The sequence below is a fragment of the Bombyx mandarina genome, chromosome 08, assembly GCF_030267445.1.
Source record: "Bombyx mandarina strain Sakado chromosome 08, ASM3026744v2".
NCBI classification, from domain to species: Eukaryota; Metazoa; Arthropoda; class Insecta; order Lepidoptera; family Bombycidae; genus Bombyx; species Bombyx mandarina.
The window spans coordinates 10,732,041-10,751,495 of NC_143215.1; the positions used below are offsets into that span (position 1 = coordinate 10,732,041).

The following is a 19,455-nucleotide window of genomic DNA, read 5'->3' on the forward strand; positions in this document are numbered from 1 at the left end:
AATTTTCAGATTATGACTTGCAAGTTTATTCGTTATTTAAAGATCAGTAAATAACAGAGTTTTCTTCAAGTTTTGTGTTTAATTAAGAGTTTTCGAGAAAGTCACTTACATATATCGTATACATTTGACCTAGTTTGCGAAAAAAAGCACACTGCTCTAAATCATTAACATTAATCATTTCGGTATTCTTATTTTTGTAAAATTGTCAAAATTACAAAGAATAGCTTTTCAGTTATTAAAATGAGACATTTAAAACACCTTTTAAACTTAACATTATAAACATTAGAAAATCATCGGATCCAAGTTGTTAATCGCGTAGCAAAATAATGAAAGCGACGATGAACACCGAAAACTGTCAGCGCAGCAAGTGAACGGCAGTGGCGCGAACGCGGCCCATTGGTGCACGGCTTGGAGGGAAAACGCCCGCGTCGATGAAGCATATTCGCGAGACGCTAATTTTTCAGAGGCGAACTGGCGAACGCGTGTCCCCCACTACCCACCACTGTATGACAGTGACCCAAATGGAACGCCGACGCAGTCAGTTCCGTGAGCGCTCGCTGGTCTGCACGACGTCTATGCGTGCGTACAGTGCAACCGGCCATCCACTGACTGACGTTTAGTGCAGCTCGTGAACGGATCATTGTGCAAATATAAAATGTGTGTGGCTTCGATGGACAACTTATTTCAAATTATCTGTGGATTCGCGTAGAGCGAGATCGGTTTTTAAGGTAAGGTGCAATGGAGAAGGAATAATTTGAAAACCCCTTTATTAAAGGCTAAAACGAGGGAAATATTCATAGAGATAGTGTGTTACCACGCGGACAGCGCGACGGCGTCAGTCAACAGGCTGATGAGTCAGCGGCATCTCGAATTTTCCTTATGCATGAAACGAATGGCATTGTCATAGAGGGGGTGTCGGCACGCGGCCACAGAGGTGGGCAGACGCCACCGTCACGTCGCCCGGCGCCAGTGGTGTGGACGTCCACGCGGACGGGCGCTCTTACAGTTGCCTCTAGCTGCAACTAACGGAATCAGATTCCTTGCGGCCGAAATTCCGTCGCGGACGTTCACGCCGTCGACCAACTGAAATAAAGCGCTCGTTTAACAAAAATAGCACGACATTGTCGCCGCATTGACAGACGGACGAGCATTTCCGCTCTTCTTTTTTTCTATAAATTATCTTACGCCTGTCCAAGTCTTTGAAAGCTGGAGCTATCGCTATTAAACCTTCCTCAATAAATAAGCACGTTGCTCGCTGAATATTTTCGAGGCAAATCAAACGAATAAAATATGAACACGTTGCTTGTGATTGGTTTATGATTTAAACACATTTATGACCTACACCATGATAAATTGCGAATGCTCTGAAAATGATAAAAGTACTGTTTAAGAATATACTGAATTTTGCTCGAAAAAATCGTGGTAACATAGCATGCGAAAGATAAAGGAGCTATCATGCGCGTGACGTCAAGTGCCGACTGCCGCCGTCGCAGTTCGAACGCTGAACTTTGCGACATTGCCACTGATAACAGCACTTTATTGACTAATACCAAATATGGAAAAAAGCGATATAGTCATTATATTCATTAAAATACACCTCATCGAATTCGATCTAACCTCAAAACTTAGTAATATGACCAAGTAGAGGCCACGTGCTGAATAAGTAATGGTCTGTACATTAAATAAATATATAGGTAGTAATGGATTTAATTAACTGCAGTTGTTTTGTCAGTTGCTTCCCTCGAGGAGTAATATTTATTTAATAAAATTTACATTTATTTCTGGGTAGCAACAAAGGCCCAAAGGCCACCGCATATTATACGACGTCTCCGTCCAAAGTGTCGCTATCTCTCTCTACCTTGAGTTTTAGGCGAGAATAATCGATCTGTTAAATTCGGGGTTCTAGGGCAAAATATGCGAAAACTGCCTTGAATTTCGGCCTGCGATTGATATTATAATATTTATCTGTACGTATACTTACACGTTGGACACTGAGGACGTGCAATATGCGTCCGATCTAAGTGGTCGAGGTTATCGTTGGGACCCCGGCCATCGCCTCCGTGCAACCTGTCGAGACCTGTCGCGGCCGGGTAATACCAAACACTATTCTATAACAGACAAAGGAAAACGCTATGCTTAATTTGTTTCTATTGTTTCTGAAATAAAGATAATATCCAAAAATAAATAATTACTTTCGTCGGACTTACTTACTTAAATCAAGCTATTTAGTATATAGACTTTAAATCCCAATGGGTACATCTATGTATATAGACGGAAATTTTAATGTTGTGAACACAATCGGATACGACAGATATAGATCTCAAAGCCAACCAATTTAGAATCATAGACAAAACTAACATTATTTACGATAAAATAATAATTAAGACTGATAAAATTGTTGAGTTACATTTTTATTTTACAATCGTTAATTTTACTGTTTGTTTTAAAGTAATGATAGATTTTCGTGCATTTGATTTGTAAATTGTATATAGTTCAACATTTAAATTTACAATTTAAAATAATCAGTAATTGTAATTACTATTTAATTAACTTATTGATCAATACGAACAACGTCAATTGATGCCACCATTTTGATGATTAATTTATGTATTTTTAAACCAAAAAACAAAGTACATGATTTAGGTTGAAAATGAAATCGACTTTTCATAACTTTTTCACGATAACTTAGACCTCTCCTTAATAATTTTGTACCACAATTTAAAATGAAACAAAATATATTTGAAAACACGCTATGAAACACACAAATGCGTTTGGAAATAGTCTTTTATTCAAATCTATGTAATTAAGGATCATTACTGTACAAAGATAATTTGTAAATGTATTTAATTATCTTTACTTGGAACTTGCCGATAACACGAAAACTATATAAATTTATGATATCCTTGTCGAATTTTAGGAATTAGGCCTAATTATAAATGGCGCTAGCTAGCAAAATGTGGTTAGGTAGGGTACCTAGCTCATTTGGTGCTGATACCATATTGTTTTCGCTATTTGGATATAATTAAGATCCCATATACATCTCATCTCCCATATCATATTTGGTTTTCGCTAGCTCAATTTTTTTTAAGTGTAATTATAATAGGTTTTATTTAATACAAATAACGTAATATGTAACGAACACAAAAATTCACACATAAAGATTTTCGTTGATGCCTCTAGCTACTCTAGCACAACTAATGCGAACTGCTTTGTCAATTTTGTGTTTAGATACAATAGTAGAACATAAACTAAAATTGTAGAATAGTGTAGATTAATTATTTAATGACACGAACAAAAAATAAAATGACAATGGGCATACTCTTCAAGCAATGCGTTTGAAACACTACGGGAAGACTTTTTGGCGGGAACACGAATAGCGAAGATGTGTCAATTGTTTTATATTGTTAATTTAGTGTTTCTCCAGGTTAGAACGTGTACTTAACGATGGTTTATTCACTTTTTAGCATCAGTGAATGTGCATAAATGTAGGAAAATGAAACAAAACCGCTGGACTTGACTCCACGGCTTCTTCCAAAAAGTAATTATTACTTTAGTAGTTATTACTGGTGGTAGGACCTCTTGTGAGTCCGCACGGGTATGTACCACCACCCCGCCTATGTCAACCGTGAAGCAGTAATGTGTTTCGGTTTGAATGGTGGGGCAGCCGTTGTAACTATATAGTCCACCCAACTAAGCAACAAAAAAAAAAAAGTAAACTAAAAAAGTTTCAGTAAACAACTACCATTTTACTGCGACTTTATTTCGTCCCATCTCAACTCGTTTCACGTAATTTCACCAATTGATTAAAATCTCAAATTAATAATCTCAACTTCATCTCATTCCGCTTCATAAGTACCTTTTTCACATAACATTATTACCTACATATTTTTATTGTTATTCAAAATAACAATAAAAACAGTACCAAATTTAAGTAAATATTCAGTAAATGTACTTTATGTATCTGACAATCAATCTCTAATGCAAACCAATCGTTTATTTAATTTCCAATAAAATAATAAAAATTATAATATTAATCTTCTTCTCTGCAATCACTAGAGACATATTTCAATATTAACTACCATTACAATGTCATTTGCGCACCATTTGTTTGCTACACTACAATAACACCTTATATGGCTATAAGATATAGAAATTATGCTCTGTTCTCTTGCATTTGAGCAAAGATAAAGGCGTGCCGCGAAGCAAACTGCGATTGCATTCAAGACACAAGATGCACAATAATTCACTCTTTATCAGATAGTGCACTGATGCTTGTTTACATTCTGATAATCCAAGACAATGCATTTGCCCTCCTATTTATTTAGTGTCAACTTTTGAGATATGCTTGATATGTTTCTGCTAAAATTACTTAGTTCTGTAATCTGTTACCTTGTCTGCGTTCATGCGTAATTATTGCGTCAATATGTCATTATCATTTATCATCTAGGTATCCTCATCATCTCATTTTAACGGTAGGCAGTGGCTTATTAGCTCTGCTCCGGCATTGCTGATGTTCATGGGCGATGGTAACCACTAACTTGGTTATAAGAAAACCATATAATAATATGGTTTAGCTAATAAGCTAAGCTACCTTCACTCTGTATATTTCGAGCGCGAAATATTCATGTTTTCTGATAGATAAAACATAACTTAGTGAAATATGATTGTGAATATAAAACCAGACCTTAAAACCGGGTGAGCTGTAAGTACCTAACACCGATCAATGATAAAAACAATTCTAAGAGATATCATCTAATTAAATTTTTGTCGGTACTAGAACGAATGACATTACATTAATTCCGTTAAGGTCAAATACGTAGCTGTGGTCATTATTTATCGTTTAATATTTACCTTAATATTCCTGTAGGCGTTGAATTTTAAATTAAACACGTTCAAATATACAAAAGAAACAATAATAGCTGAGTACTAGAAGGGGATGTGTGCATTATCTGCAAACTGAAATAGCCGGCCACTCTGGCAATTGTAAATAGATCGGTACACCTGCCAAAAACTCGCTATTTACGTTAATGTCCATGTAACAATGCTATAAATACATAGAAAATAACTATTTTGATGTTTTCACTAAAATATTTATCTAAATTTTGCACTCAGTACCTACTTGACATTTTATATTTAGAATACTGAAAAAAAATCGATTTCATAATAGAATTAAATATAAAGTAGGAAGTCATTTACGAGTAGAAATAGAAGAAATATTAAAGGAGATTTAAGACAAAGTACGTCAAAAGCATACAGCATAAATAAATAAGAATGTTTGTATATTTGTCCTCTATGCATTTTAATATATTCATATAATCGTGATAAAACTTTGTTCAGTCGTTGCTAGTAGTTCAGGGAAGGTTTATGTCATAGTACCATGAATGTACAACTGGTGGCGCGTTTGGATATTCAATAAATGAGTCACAGCGGAGCATGACCCGTCATTACTATGTTTATTATAAAAGTTGTCACAAGCATCGTTAATGAACTATCTCTACCGTATCTCGTTCATTTCTTAAAACGCGAAATTAATTCGACCAAGATATGTTCAAAGTCCTTGTTTATTTGGACACGACCGAACAACCTTGGCTTACGTGACCTTAAATCGAATACTAAAAGAGCGAACGACTGTTGCCAACCGATTTGGATTTGCCAAAATTATGTTTGGCCGAACACGTTCACGTGTGCAGTTCAAACATTACACCTCAACGGATATTAATTATTGCTTTCCGATGTGCTATCGGATGGCTTTGGGGGGAGGAGCGCGTGATTCGGTGGGCGCTGACGTGGGCCATGCGGCGTCAGCGCACGTCACGCGAGATACTCACGTCGTCACTAATATATTTAGAACGGAATGTGAAAAAATGTACGAACACACGCCTATAAGTTTCCGGAAAATTTTGGCGCCGTTCCAGACTAAACAAATAAGAGCATTCCGGCTATCGATCCTCACGTATCTGATGGCCGATGATACGTGACGATAAGGGACAAACTAGTTGGAAAAGTACCGATTCACAAACCAGCCGACTTTGAATTTGATAATACGTTCGTCAATTATTATTTTCTTTAATGATGTCGTTTCTAATCGCTTTTATGATGGACCCATTTGTTTATGGAGAAAAAAATATAGGTACCTAATACTTTAGTTAGGTTAAAAAACTTTACTATAAGAAACACGTAACAATTAGGTATTTGATTTTTAAATCATTAACTATTTCTATGTTAATTACGTTTATGAATGTATGAAATTGGATCTCGAGCGGATCCGGAACGAGTGGATAATCTAATCAATTAACGAACTATGACGGCCGTAGTCAAATATTCCTTAATTAGGACATTAACCAGTATTTACACGGTCAAAACTAATTTATTCCGTGCATTTCGTGATATAAATCATTCGTGTAATTATTAAAAATATTATATCAACAAAAATAATGTTCATAAAGATACGATAGCTTAATAATGAGGCTAAGGATCCAGCGGTGAATACTCGTCTGTCACTACATAGTATAAAAAAAGTCGCTTTCTCTGTCCCTATATCTGTCTGTCCTTATGTATGCTTAAATCTTTAAAACTACGCAACGGATTTTGATGCAGTTTTTTTTAATAGATAGAGTGATTGAAGAGGAAGGTTTATATGTATAATAACATCCATTAAATATTGGAGAAATCGATAATAAATTACAGTTTCTGAAGCGAAGCGAGGGCGGGTCGCTAGTTAGTAATTATTCTAAGAGTGATAATTGAGTCTGTTTGTTTCTAAAATATTGCCGACCACAGTAAGATGCAATTGAAACCCGAGCTCACTGTTTTAAACTAACATACACAAGGCCACTTGACTAAATACATACACGCACGTAAACCGAACACAAGTATTTTGCAAATGACATCATTATAAGACCAATACTAATATGTCGTCTATACCAATTCAATAAATGATCTAATTATTTAGTTTTCCTTTAATATTCGGTCAAGTTTAACGTTAACGTATGTGCCGAACAATCCACCGCATAACGTGATAGAGTGAATGAAGTGTGCCAATCAACAAACGTAGGAAAATGATAATCAAATAATGTATTGTAACTATATATGAGACCTTAGAACTTATGTCTCAAAGTGGGTGGCGCATTTACGTTGTAGATGTCTATGGGCTCCAGTAACCAGTGGGCTGCGAGCTCGTCCACCCATCAAAGCAATAAAAAAAAATTGTAGACCTATTGTTCTTTCCGTTTCGTAAATGTATCAACATATTTTGTAATTGATTCAATGGTCACACGAGTTTAGACGCAGATTTAACATTTAACAATGTTTTTTTTGTAGCTGTTCAATGAATTCTCAAGAATTTGAGATATCCTAATTAATATAGGAGTGGACTATGATATAATAGATATTCCTTATAAATTTTAGAAAATCTACGTAATAATAGAAGCATTAGTACCGTTCTGATGTGCCTCGAACGCTAACAAGACTTTAAATGGCCTTTGGGAATACTCAGCGGACTCCATGAGAGGCGGTAGCCTGTATGTATAAAAAATTTAGGCATGTCACCCAAATCGTTTTCATAACCAATAAAATATACAGTATGTTTTCTTTTATTACGTGTGAAGTTCATATCATAAAAATATAATCGTTATTTCAGTAGAGGCTATAAGGATCGATTATCGATCCCCCAATAATTAATTGTCTGTGCAGTAAAAGTAAGTAGAAATTGTCGCGTTAAAAACGCTGCTGGAGCACGTTTACGACAGTAATGGACGAACGGACGGTACGGGCTAAAATTACTCAAACGGGAGCGGCGCACAAAACGCACACGAATAATGTTTTAGCAACTTCCAACTGATCACTTGTTGTGTAACTGTTGTTTATTGAAATTCATTATTCCGAATGAGATAATAATTCCCTTTCTAAGTACCGCTCTGTTTCTATCGTGCAAGGAACACGTCAATTATTAAATTCGATTTGCCTGATTGAATCATCGAACGGTGATTATTTTTAAAATGATTCTAATTCTTAAGGTGTGTGGCGCATTTAGGTTGTAGATGTCTATGGGCTCCAGTAACCACTTAACACCAGGTTGGCTATGAGCTCGTCCACATATCAAAGCAATAAAAAATAAATAAATAAAACTTAAATTTAATTGTATAGGCTAAATTGGTCTTCCATGAAACTTGGATCGCGCCAACAACATTGTGAAGGTTATATATATTTATATATAATCCCATTCCTGATATTCTACCGTGGGTGTCATAAAAGAGATTAACCGGAATATGGGCAGCGGCGTTCTCTGAATTACTAATTAAACGCCCTACGATGACGCAGACCGCATGGGTAGTTACCACCTTCCAGCCTCTTCCTAGTTCTGGATAATAAACTTCGAACCGTTGATCAACCGAGAAAAACACCAGATCGTCTAAAGATCTCTCCGTAGTCATTCGTCTCATAAATGTTTTGAACTAAACTGTATTGCACAAAAAACTTACAGAATTACACATATTACGCGTAGGTACATCAAGAATCGATATCTCGAAAGGCTATTGACCTTTTCAATGACATTTACAAAATAATAGGTACGACTAAATCACTAAATGATAATGTATTGTTGAGTTATTTTTCGTTTCTATAAAATACGAGTATGTGTCTTATCGTCCTATCGTATACGGTTCAAAATATTTTAACGTTTTATTTTTATTGGAACTCGCTAATGTCAATAAACTCTTTCGAACAAATACTACGCTAATCCAATTCGGTCTATTCGAGTATATAAAGTAAATTAACGTTATGACTTGGAACAACCCTATACCCGAAACTAGTGTTTTCAGTTGATACAACTAAGTTGATTTTGTCAATCTGATAATCGCTTACTATCGCAAATCTAATTTTTTATCACAAAATATTTAAGGCCTGTTTATGTTTATTTAAAACTGCACACGTCTATATCACAATTTGAAACACATATACGAGTATACCATGGTATAGACGCCATAGTCGAGACGATTTAATAGCGTGGGCAAAGGTTTGAATAAAATCTTTTGAATTCGAATTATGACCGTTCGGAAATAAAACGAAACAAAAAACTAAAAATATAATAATTTGTAAAATATATTTTTATAGGAGCGCTTAAATGATGAATGGTCATTCGAATTTGGATAACTATCGAATCAATCATGACGTATTTAGACAAAAAAGAGCTCTGTGCGCGTTACATCACAGCACAGCTGTTGAACAGGTTTCGTGCTGCATTCCTGAGGGAACGCCAACCGATCGTGCCAACACCAACATAGAAAAAAAAACAAGAGTGAACAAAGTTCCGATGGTTCTGCATATAGCGATGAAGTAATGTAGACAAAAACAATAAAAAAAGGGTTTATTAATTTTAGGTTTTCGCTTGTCATAGAAATAATTAAAATGGTCCTTAATCTTATGTTTCAAATATTTTCCTTCTTTCACAATCAATAAAATGACACGAGAATTGAACCCTAATATTTCCATTAATTGTGATTTATGTTTATAGACAGTAATTTCTTGATTTACGTATGTATTCACAAACTTGTCAAAAGTAGTACAACAGGCAAGCATACAACAAGCATACAACAGGAAAACCATCGGAACCCTAATTTTAACGCTCCGAAATATGCGCAGTGAAAGTGAAATTATTCTGGTTTATTTTTAGAACGATCTTTTGTCTAGTTTCATTTGGATGGTAACGGCACTTGTGATTTGTAAGTGACAATTTATGATTGATTGAAAACTAATTAAATGAGACAGAACCCATTGAGTTTCTCGGCGGATCTTCTAAGTGAGTAGCGAAGCAGTTCGCTAGGACTAGTGTTAGCAAATTCTCACAGGTTGAGCCCCGTGAGCCTACGTAATCGGTGAAACGAGCATAACCCCTCGAGGTTATTGACATTAGGTAGACAAAAAAGAGATATATTGGAGCGAATGTAGAGTAATGTGAAATTATACACATAACTTACAATTCATTGTAGGGTCTGCATGTGATATAAGACTAAAATACTTTTGTTAAGTCAGCATACATACACCGATCTGAAATTAAATATTAGAAAAGATTGGCAACATTTACGTTGTCCATATCTATTTGTTGCGATAACCACTTAACATCAGCAATAAATAAATAAAAAACCTATTTGACAACCGCGTGATGTTCATGATATACGTTAGATCAACTAGAACTAATATTTTCGTTTTAAGATCAATTAAAAAATATATTTATAATTAAACTTATAAGTCACAAATTTCGCCTAGCTGCGTTTGCTTTCATAGATTTCAACATGATAATTATAAATATGAACTCTATATAGAGATATTTTGTATGGACAGTGGTATTAGATTATTGTTCTCCATGGGCTCTACATAAGAAATATTATTTTTATTCTCTCGTTCTTTTATAGGCTATTTGATCATTAAATTAAAAAAAGTAGCTTAGCTATTTTCAGTTGAAAACACCAACTGGAGCCTACAAACTACAGTACCATAAAGAGCATTAGAGACCCAATGAAAGCTATGCTTATTTAAACAAATTTGTCTTGAAAACCAGTTTATTTTTAATTAATCAAAAAAATTAAAACTGAACTATTAACGCGCTCAACATTTTATCGTAAGCTGTTGTTATTGGCTTTGTTTGATTTGCCGAAATCGAAATTTTTATCGTTTTTTTTAAAACGAAATAACTTATACCAGATACCGAGCACCAGCTGAGCTATTTGACGTCACATACGACATTGCAATTATCAGAACACTGCCGCTGATAACATAGATACACACTCAAATATGTCAAGCCACGGTGTTGTGAAAGAGGGAATGAAATGAAAATTACGATTATGTAAACTGTGTTTTACCTAAGTTAAGCCTAACAATTTTATTTCAAGGCTCGTGAGAATTTGCTAAATAATAGCATAGGGATGGCCATTGCGGCTTATGATGTCACAGCAAATCATGCGAGAGAGACAGACAGATGTTCCGGCTCTGATAGAAATCTTCAAAAGATTTTTATTTGTTGCAACATTTTAGAACTCATACAATATATGAGGGAACTCTTAAAGCGATAAAAAAATCTCGTTCTCCTAAATCGTTCCCTCTTTTCGGAGAATCATGACTCATTTGACGCAATTTGTTGACTGCCACTAACAACCCATTAATTCCTATAAATTACCTGATGAAGAACAGGGTTGTGCGGAACTTTTGGAGACTGTCGTTTTTCCACATTTTTGTGAAGCGGCTGGCTGAAATACCTCCATGACATGAAGCTTTTCTTGCTTTCTGTCAGCTGTTTTTAATTGTGTACTTTGACTGTAATTGACTAACTTCAATCGATTGTCAAACTTTATACATACAATAACCACAATTTGTACAGTATTGATTGAAAGAAGATTTTTGATGTTTTGGTTATTTTTTTATTATTTTATCATAAATATATATTTTGAGCCATTTCCGTCACATGGGAACTACCGAATGCAACAGTAATATGTTTTGAGGAAAACACATTTTGAATCATTTGAACTTCACTTATTTGTAGAAGTCATTGAAACTATGTACCTAGTAGGCAAGTAATTACAGATCGCCACTTACTCAACTAACTAATCTAACTAACCAATATTACTCACTAAAATTCAATTTAACCAAACCAATTTTTTTTATCTTTACAGATCACGAAGGACGCATACAAGACGGAGATAAATATAAATCAATAGAAAACTGGCTAAGTATGATAGTACCTGGAAAATTAAAGAAACCAAAACTAAATAGTCTTCTTCTCCTTTTTCTCCACCTTATCCCACTAGGTGGGGTCGGCACAGCGAATTTTTCTGTTTCATTCTCTTCTATCAGCCGTCATCTCAACACTTACTCCTCTCTCTCTCATATGATCATTCACACACTCCATCCATGTTTTCTTCGGTCGACCTTTTCCCCTCTACCTTGCACTACCATTTCCATACATCTCCTAGTCACATGCATCTGTTCTCTACGCATCACATGTCCCTACCACCCTAGCCACGCTAATCGAGAAATATTATCAATTCCTTTTTCGGAAGCAAATATGTATATTGTAGTGTATTAAAATTCCTATGACTGCACCTCTGCACCATTGAATTAGACACGAATTTTTAAGTACTAGAACTACTAAAGTCCTTTACTCCACGTGAATTTAAAAGAAAATTACTTTAAATAATTATTTCCACAACAACTTCAACAAAAAATATGTTTTAAATGTGGCCACAAGTCCATGTGAATCCTTGAAATATAAAAGACACGCTTGCAATGGAAAATATTATCAATCGACTTCAAAAAATATGCGGTAGCTTTTCAATTCGACTACTTCTTTAATTGGGTGTACCTTAGAATTTTTTTGTAGGTGAACCGATTCTGATGATTCTTTTTATTTGAGAGCTGGTGCTAGGTTAGTCATGTGGCTCCATTTAAATTTGATCAAAAGCTGACCATTAGTTTACGAGTTATCCTTAATAATTCATATTTGAATTCGACTACATTGATAATATTTTATAACTTTAGTGGGTTTTCTTTTTCAAATCAAAACTGGATTCAATCTGGATGGAACTAGACCCATGATTGCAGGCGACCGGTACGTGCTATTACGAAATCAGTTTTAATAATGCGTCACTTTCGGAAAGGAAAAACATATTTTTAATGATTACAGGGACATATTTCAATAATTTGTTTAGTATTTCTTGTTTTTAAGGTTAAGAAAAAACGTCTGCCTCGCAAATGCTCTATTAATATAACTTCTTAGGAGTTAGTTGCTAGGAAATTACTTTAGCTTTAGTTGTATTCAAATCGTAAACAGGTTTTCGATCGCGCGTTTGAAAATCTCTACCATGACTGAAGTTATTTAGCTGTGGTTTATATTATTCATTGGGACCTTAATTAAAAATACATGAATTAATTTTTAAATTACGCGTAATTATTAGAAAGAATAAGCTCCCGGAAAAAAAAAGCTACGAACTAAAGGTAGGAGAAATATGATTTCAGGACAACAATTATATAGAAGAAAGCTTGTATATTAATTGCTATTTTTCTACAGAAATCGGTCAAGGTGTTAATAATGCCTCGTTTGGACATGGTTATAGCCTTCGAAAAATACCGTAATAGAACACACATTCCAAGGACGCCAATTAAAAAAAATTCAAGAAACGTACTGACCGGTGTAGTGGTGACAAAAAATATAATTGCATAAGAATAATCTCTAACAACTATTTGGAACTGAGAGTAGAACCTCATGAGACATACAGTACAAAACACAGAAAATCAAAAATCCTTCTCCGTTCATTCTTCCGCTAGTATCCACATACAAAATCGTGAAAACGTTTCATACTATTTCGTATTACTAGATGATGACCAAGCTTTGCTCGTTTTTTTTTTTTTGATGACGCCATCTTGTTGTGTCTTAAGAGCGGTTAGTTGCCCTCAATCAAGAAAAATAGTATTATTATTCGCTGTCGGAAAGAGTTGATTATTGAAGACACGAATAAAACAACATTTTCTGAAAATAAATCGTAGCTAGTAGTAGTACTACTAGTAGCTAGATCGATTTATCAAAATCCCCTGTACCTATACTAAATTTTATGAAAATCGTTGGAGCCGTTTCCGAGATTCAGATTATATATATATATACAAGAATTGCTCGTTTAAAGGTATAAGATTATAAAACTAATTTGTTTCACTGCAATAACATACCTATATAATACTAGACCATTTCTATTACTCATCATACGAAATGATTGACATCAACCAGTGCCAATAGCGGTGGTCCGATGTGTGATTCACATTCCCGGATGTTCGACTGACTGATAAATAATTCATTAAAAAAAAAAACTTAACCTCACGATTAAGTTGCGTTAAGTAAGAATACAAAACAATGCAAGGTCGTAACCGAATCTCAAAACCCTGGGTTGCAATAAAAACAATAAACTTTTATTCCAAGTATAAATTACAAAAATGTTATTACAAAAGAAAAGAAAGGAAATATGTCGAGACTAGGAATAGGCTATCGGCTCAGTAATGCCTAACAGTGACTACTCAATTGGTAATGCGGCGCCGTACTTCCGCTGTCACCTGCGGAGCGATGTGGATAACAGCATCAGACCAGTTCATTCCAGTAGATATTTTTTTACCAGCGTCAATAATAAATGAATTAAAGGTTAATGAAAATATAAACAGATTCCTTCTGAATTATTCAAAAATTTCAATTTAATCTATACTAATATATAAATGTACAGTGGTTTTTACGGATGTTCCGTTATAACTACTGAACCGTGCATCCGATTGACTTGAAACTTGGTATCCATGTAGAAATACATGTATTTAATGGATAGGCTAATATTTATGAGTGTTGGACTCCCTACACCAGTTGCGGGGGCGTTAATGATGAGAATCTTTATGGGGGTGAGTAATAATGATGTTAATTTTAAATACACAGCCAAGCGGACGGGTACAGCTAGTTTACTAATAAGATTATAACAAACCTTCGACAAGTTATCCGTAGATACCACGCATTTAGACGTACAACTCTAAATCATTGAACACAAAATTTGAGTTACATTTACTTTTTATTTTAACCGTTATCGATTTTAACTGAGATTCGAACATAGAGCATTCATTACTTGAATTTGTGCGGAATAATCATGAGCCATTTTACTTGTCCTATTAGCACTTTGTTTGCTGTGACCGCTTCTTTGGCATTATTGTGTTTATGACCCACGTCCGTGCTTTCAAAGGCAGTAAAAATATATAACATTATTTTTTGAGAAGTATTTGTATCTACTAAATCTATAGATGAGTATTTAATGATCATTAATTATATAAGCCAAATCATATAATATACATGTGTAGGCGCGTTTTTAGTAATAATATATTCGTTTCATATTTTAGCATTGCATAGATTATGATTGCATTTTAATATTTACATAGAATGTCTAAAAAGGACACCATTCATGGCTAAGTTTGTAATTGCTCGTTTACATATGTAAATTGTTACAGTCTCATTAAAAATTAACGATATGACCAGCCTATGAAAAAATTTACAATTATTATAAAATCTATGGAAAAAATAAGAATATTTTAAGCGTCTTAAATTATTAATGGTAGACAGAGAAGGCAATATAGTGGAAAATGACGTCAATGTTCACGTGCACCAAGCAATTTTTTACCGACATTAGCTTTGCGGGAAAAGAACAGAGCATCTCGTCTTAATCTCCATCGTTTATAGCGCAGAACCTTAATTCCAATTTGTTTTAAGTTTGGGGGACAACTAAGACATAGTTTTTCCCTTAACCCTTGGATTAAAAAGAAAACGAGCTTAATTAAGACCGATTGCTAATTTTTAAATGTGCGATCCTCACATTAAAAGTGTTGCGAAGAGCACGTTAGTTATCTCGATGACGTTTCCAGTCGGGTGAATGACACCTGACTCACGGCCTGCCCTCGCGCGCTTAAGACACAGGCCCGTGTAAGTGATAACTTTGTAAATCGTAATATAAATAATGTATAAACGTATATAAAAAGTACCTATTTGTGTTTTTATGTCTGCGTAATATGTTTGATACACTCTTTTATGTATGTACTAGCTGACCCGGCAGACTTCGTAGTGCCTCAATCGATAAATAAAAGACCTAAACTTTTGTATAAAATAAACTTAAAACAAACAAAAGGAAACAAAAAAAAAATTATTTTTATTTAATTCCGAGCATATTCATATTTGTCTACCTTTTAAACCTTCTCTGGACTTCCACAAATAATTCAAGACCAAAATCAGCTAAATCGGTCCAGACGTTTTCGAGTTTTAGCGAGACTAACGAACAGCAATTCATTTTTATATATATAGATAGATAATACCTACATCGTTTAATTATCTCTGTGATGTGTAAGATTTTTACGTTGAATGTTCTGGCAAATAGTTTAATAAAATATTCCTGTTGTTTCACAATGACATCGCAGTGTACACCATCGCAGCAGAACTACTGGCTGAAATACCTATGCTCATGCCAATTGCATTTATAGAAAACATTTTTGTTACGTATCATTTAAATCCCCAAGAATGTTGAAAATAAGTTTTCAGCATCTCATCTATGCCTTTAACTATTGCCGATGAGATAGATGAGTAGAGACTCTCACCATTCACTACCACATGAGCCGTATGATCGTCTTATTTCAACATTTATGTCGACCTCAGAGCTTTGAAGACTTAATCACTATTATTACCTTTTATTTACCTTAAATAAATATTATGCAATTCAAGTAAACAAAGTATGTAAAAAAAACAATAAGTTCCAGTTCCTTCTCAACTTATTAGCGTAAGTTATTAGGATGCGAAGGTTTTTAAGAAACTAAATGTAAATATTATTGCGAAGACTGTACTCTCTGCTCAGTGAGTCACCGTTTGTCCGAACCTGCCGCGCTGCTTTCCTTTTAGAGGTCGACCGGGTTTTAAAACAAAATATGTAAACATATTTTAATTGCTCAAAACTTTTTCAAGTTATTATCATATAAAATTTTGTAATATATTAATATTAACCTACCAGAACCTGTTCTATTAATTATGTTTTTGAAAAGGTTCGAAATATTCTTATATAATTTTTTTAATTATTACTTTATATTTCCTTCGAAAAATATTAATACCATTTGAGATTAATTTATCACAAAATAAAATATTAATATTAAATTCGAAACGCTAATGGAAATGTTTTAAAATGATACTAATTAATTAAATTTATGTAATTTGAAACGTTGTTTGCCGTAAAAGTTTTTATTTCTGTCTCCAAGACAAAATGCCTTTTATTCGTCTATGGCTTAAATTAATATTAATAGAAGGTGAGAGAGAGAGAGAGAGAGAGAGAATACCCTTTATTGCACACCAAAACACAATTTACATTCAAAAACAATATAAAAGCAGATAGATTTGTAAAATAGGCGGTCTTACCGCTAACTAAAAGCGATCTCTGCCAGACAACCGTTTAATTTAGAGATTAATACTTTTTCTTTAATACCGAAGTCTTCTGCTTCTACTCTATTTCTGGTCTAGAATACCGGTAGGTAGGTAGGCCATATTTTGCTGTCATGACGTAATCAAGTATTTCAATCTAAATGGGGTGGGATATTAAATCGTTTTTCCAATGCAACTACTTATAACATCGACCTAACCTTGTAATATATATAACCGCTAACATTTGAAGCCAGTCAGCCCGTAAACTTATCTGCCTTTTTAGATTAAAAATACAGTTTGTCTAAATTTAAATACCAAAGATTCTAATGTAGAAATGCTTAAGTTGTTACATATATACTTGTACCAACGTTCTTTTTTCTAGCCAACATTATCTTCAAGTCACCTAAACAAAAAGGATTGTTCCAAAAACACATAATACATATTTTTATTTCAAGATATGAATCAAACGACCTCTCCAAAAACCAGTTCTGACATTTACGGTTCCCAGCGATGATCACATTAATTAGGATCCTAATAACAGTCTGATTCATAAACTGAGGTTTAAAAGTATACCCGAAATGACCCATATTAGTAACATTATCCGAAAGGCGTCTTATACAATAAAAATGTTAAACAATATAATTGTATTCTTGTCACGTTTCGAATTATTTACAAGTGCTCGTTTGACTCCACGTTCACTCCAGATATTTCGGATACCACCAATCGAATTAATTACCATTTTTACTGCAGAGATGAAATAAATATAATATTTTTTATTTTTCAGGAAAAAAAGTAACTAATTACAATTTAATATAAGCGGCTGGTGCTACGCGACTGCTACGGCGTAGCATTATTTTACTTATTCCCATATTTTATTTCTAAATATCTCCCAGGGCATTGCGATGAAAAGGAAATGTAATTATACAATATAAAATCTAACATCACACCTCTAGCAATTTTAATAATAAAATACATTATTACTTTAAACATAATAATATATTTATTCATATTACGATCACAAAGCAACATCATTTCCAAAGTGTCATTTCCATAATTTCCAAAGAAAGTCCTTTTAATGAGATAATTTAAAATACATAAATTAAAAATAAAATTCAGTCTAATACTTTTTTTAAGGGATTTTATGACCTGGTAACTAACCTTTAGGTCAAGTCTTATTTTAATTTATATTCTTATGAAAAATTATAATATGGAGTGAAATGAAATGAGACATTAATCAACTGGGATGAAATGAAATGAAATGATATGGGATGAAATATAATCTCAGTAAAATGGTGGTCATTTACTGAAAAATTTTCAGTGGACCTTTTGGAGGATCCCGAGAAGTTACGTCCAGCGGCTTTGTTTCACTTTCCCACATTTGTGCACTTTCACAGATAATAAACAGTTAATAAACCACCGCTATTACACATTTAAACCTGAAGAAACACTAAATAGACAAATTAAAACAAATCACACAACTTCACTCCTCGCGTTCCCGCCAAAAAGTCACAAAACTATAAATATTCATAGATTATTTTCATGTGTTGATTAATTTTAAAATTCTTAATAAGCGATCACTTGATATTTTGAGCGTTTTATTCAAGAACAGTTCTAACGAGTTGTCGAATGTTAATTGAAAAAATAAATTTGCCTTGGAGCCGTAGCAAATTTCCACGAAACACGAAACACAGATGGCACCGGCGTCGGCACCGCGCAGATGACGTCATTGCCGGAGCTGCATCCGCCATTTTATAATTACAATCATCGAAAAATGACCGCTGTAACAAAATGTTTTACGTATTGAAATAAGTAACAAATCAAATTATTCTTTGAAATCACGGGTAATTCGAATGATACAGATGTTTGTGTAGAGCGTAATAGGAAAATCTAATTGAATATAGTACTGTTAAGTATTAAAATAATTTATTTCAATTTAAATGTAAATCAATGAAGCCTACTTATTGAATATTAAAACTTGATATCTTTACTGTTCCAAAAAAAGAAAGCACTGTCCTCAGAGGAACAGCCGAAATAAACCCAGCGACCTAATAATTAAGCATTTATGCAGTTCAAAACACCAGAGAATAATTCAGTACCAATTATTTCAACTAATGCATGTCCTGCTTGAACGAAACCTAGAAAATAATCAGCCAATTTGAGTGTGAAATAGTTAGCGGGCTCTGCTTCAGTCGTGCGTGACTATGATACATCATATTGTAGCCGAGACAACTTCTTATTAACTTTTAATTGAATAATTGTAAGAGGCGGTATAGACTAACTAAACCTAATTATAATCTCGTTCAGTAAGTTGTTTTTAACATAAATTGTGCGCTTGTTCACGAATAGAAAATAGAAACACACTAAAAGAAGAGTAACTGAAAATATTACCAAATATGTTTAGTTAATATGGTGTTACTTCATCCTGTCATTGTAATTTTAAATTATGGAAGCAAGTGAGTGGATCATTCATAAATTCATAAGGTCAGGTTGAAGGCTCGTCC

At 33.9% G+C, this 19,455-nt stretch overlaps 1 long non-coding RNA gene across 1 annotated transcript; it reads left to right on the plus strand.

Moving 5' to 3' along the window:
• The first annotated feature begins 395 nt into the window (after positions 1-395).
• On the plus strand, positions 396-13,994 carry LOC149502553 (uncharacterized). Its single transcript, XR_016323482.1, has 2 exons — positions 396-728; positions 11,664-13,994. It is a non-coding gene; the product is annotated as an uncharacterized LOC149502553 (long non-coding RNA).
• The last annotated feature ends 5,461 nt before the right edge of the window (positions 13,995-19,455 follow it).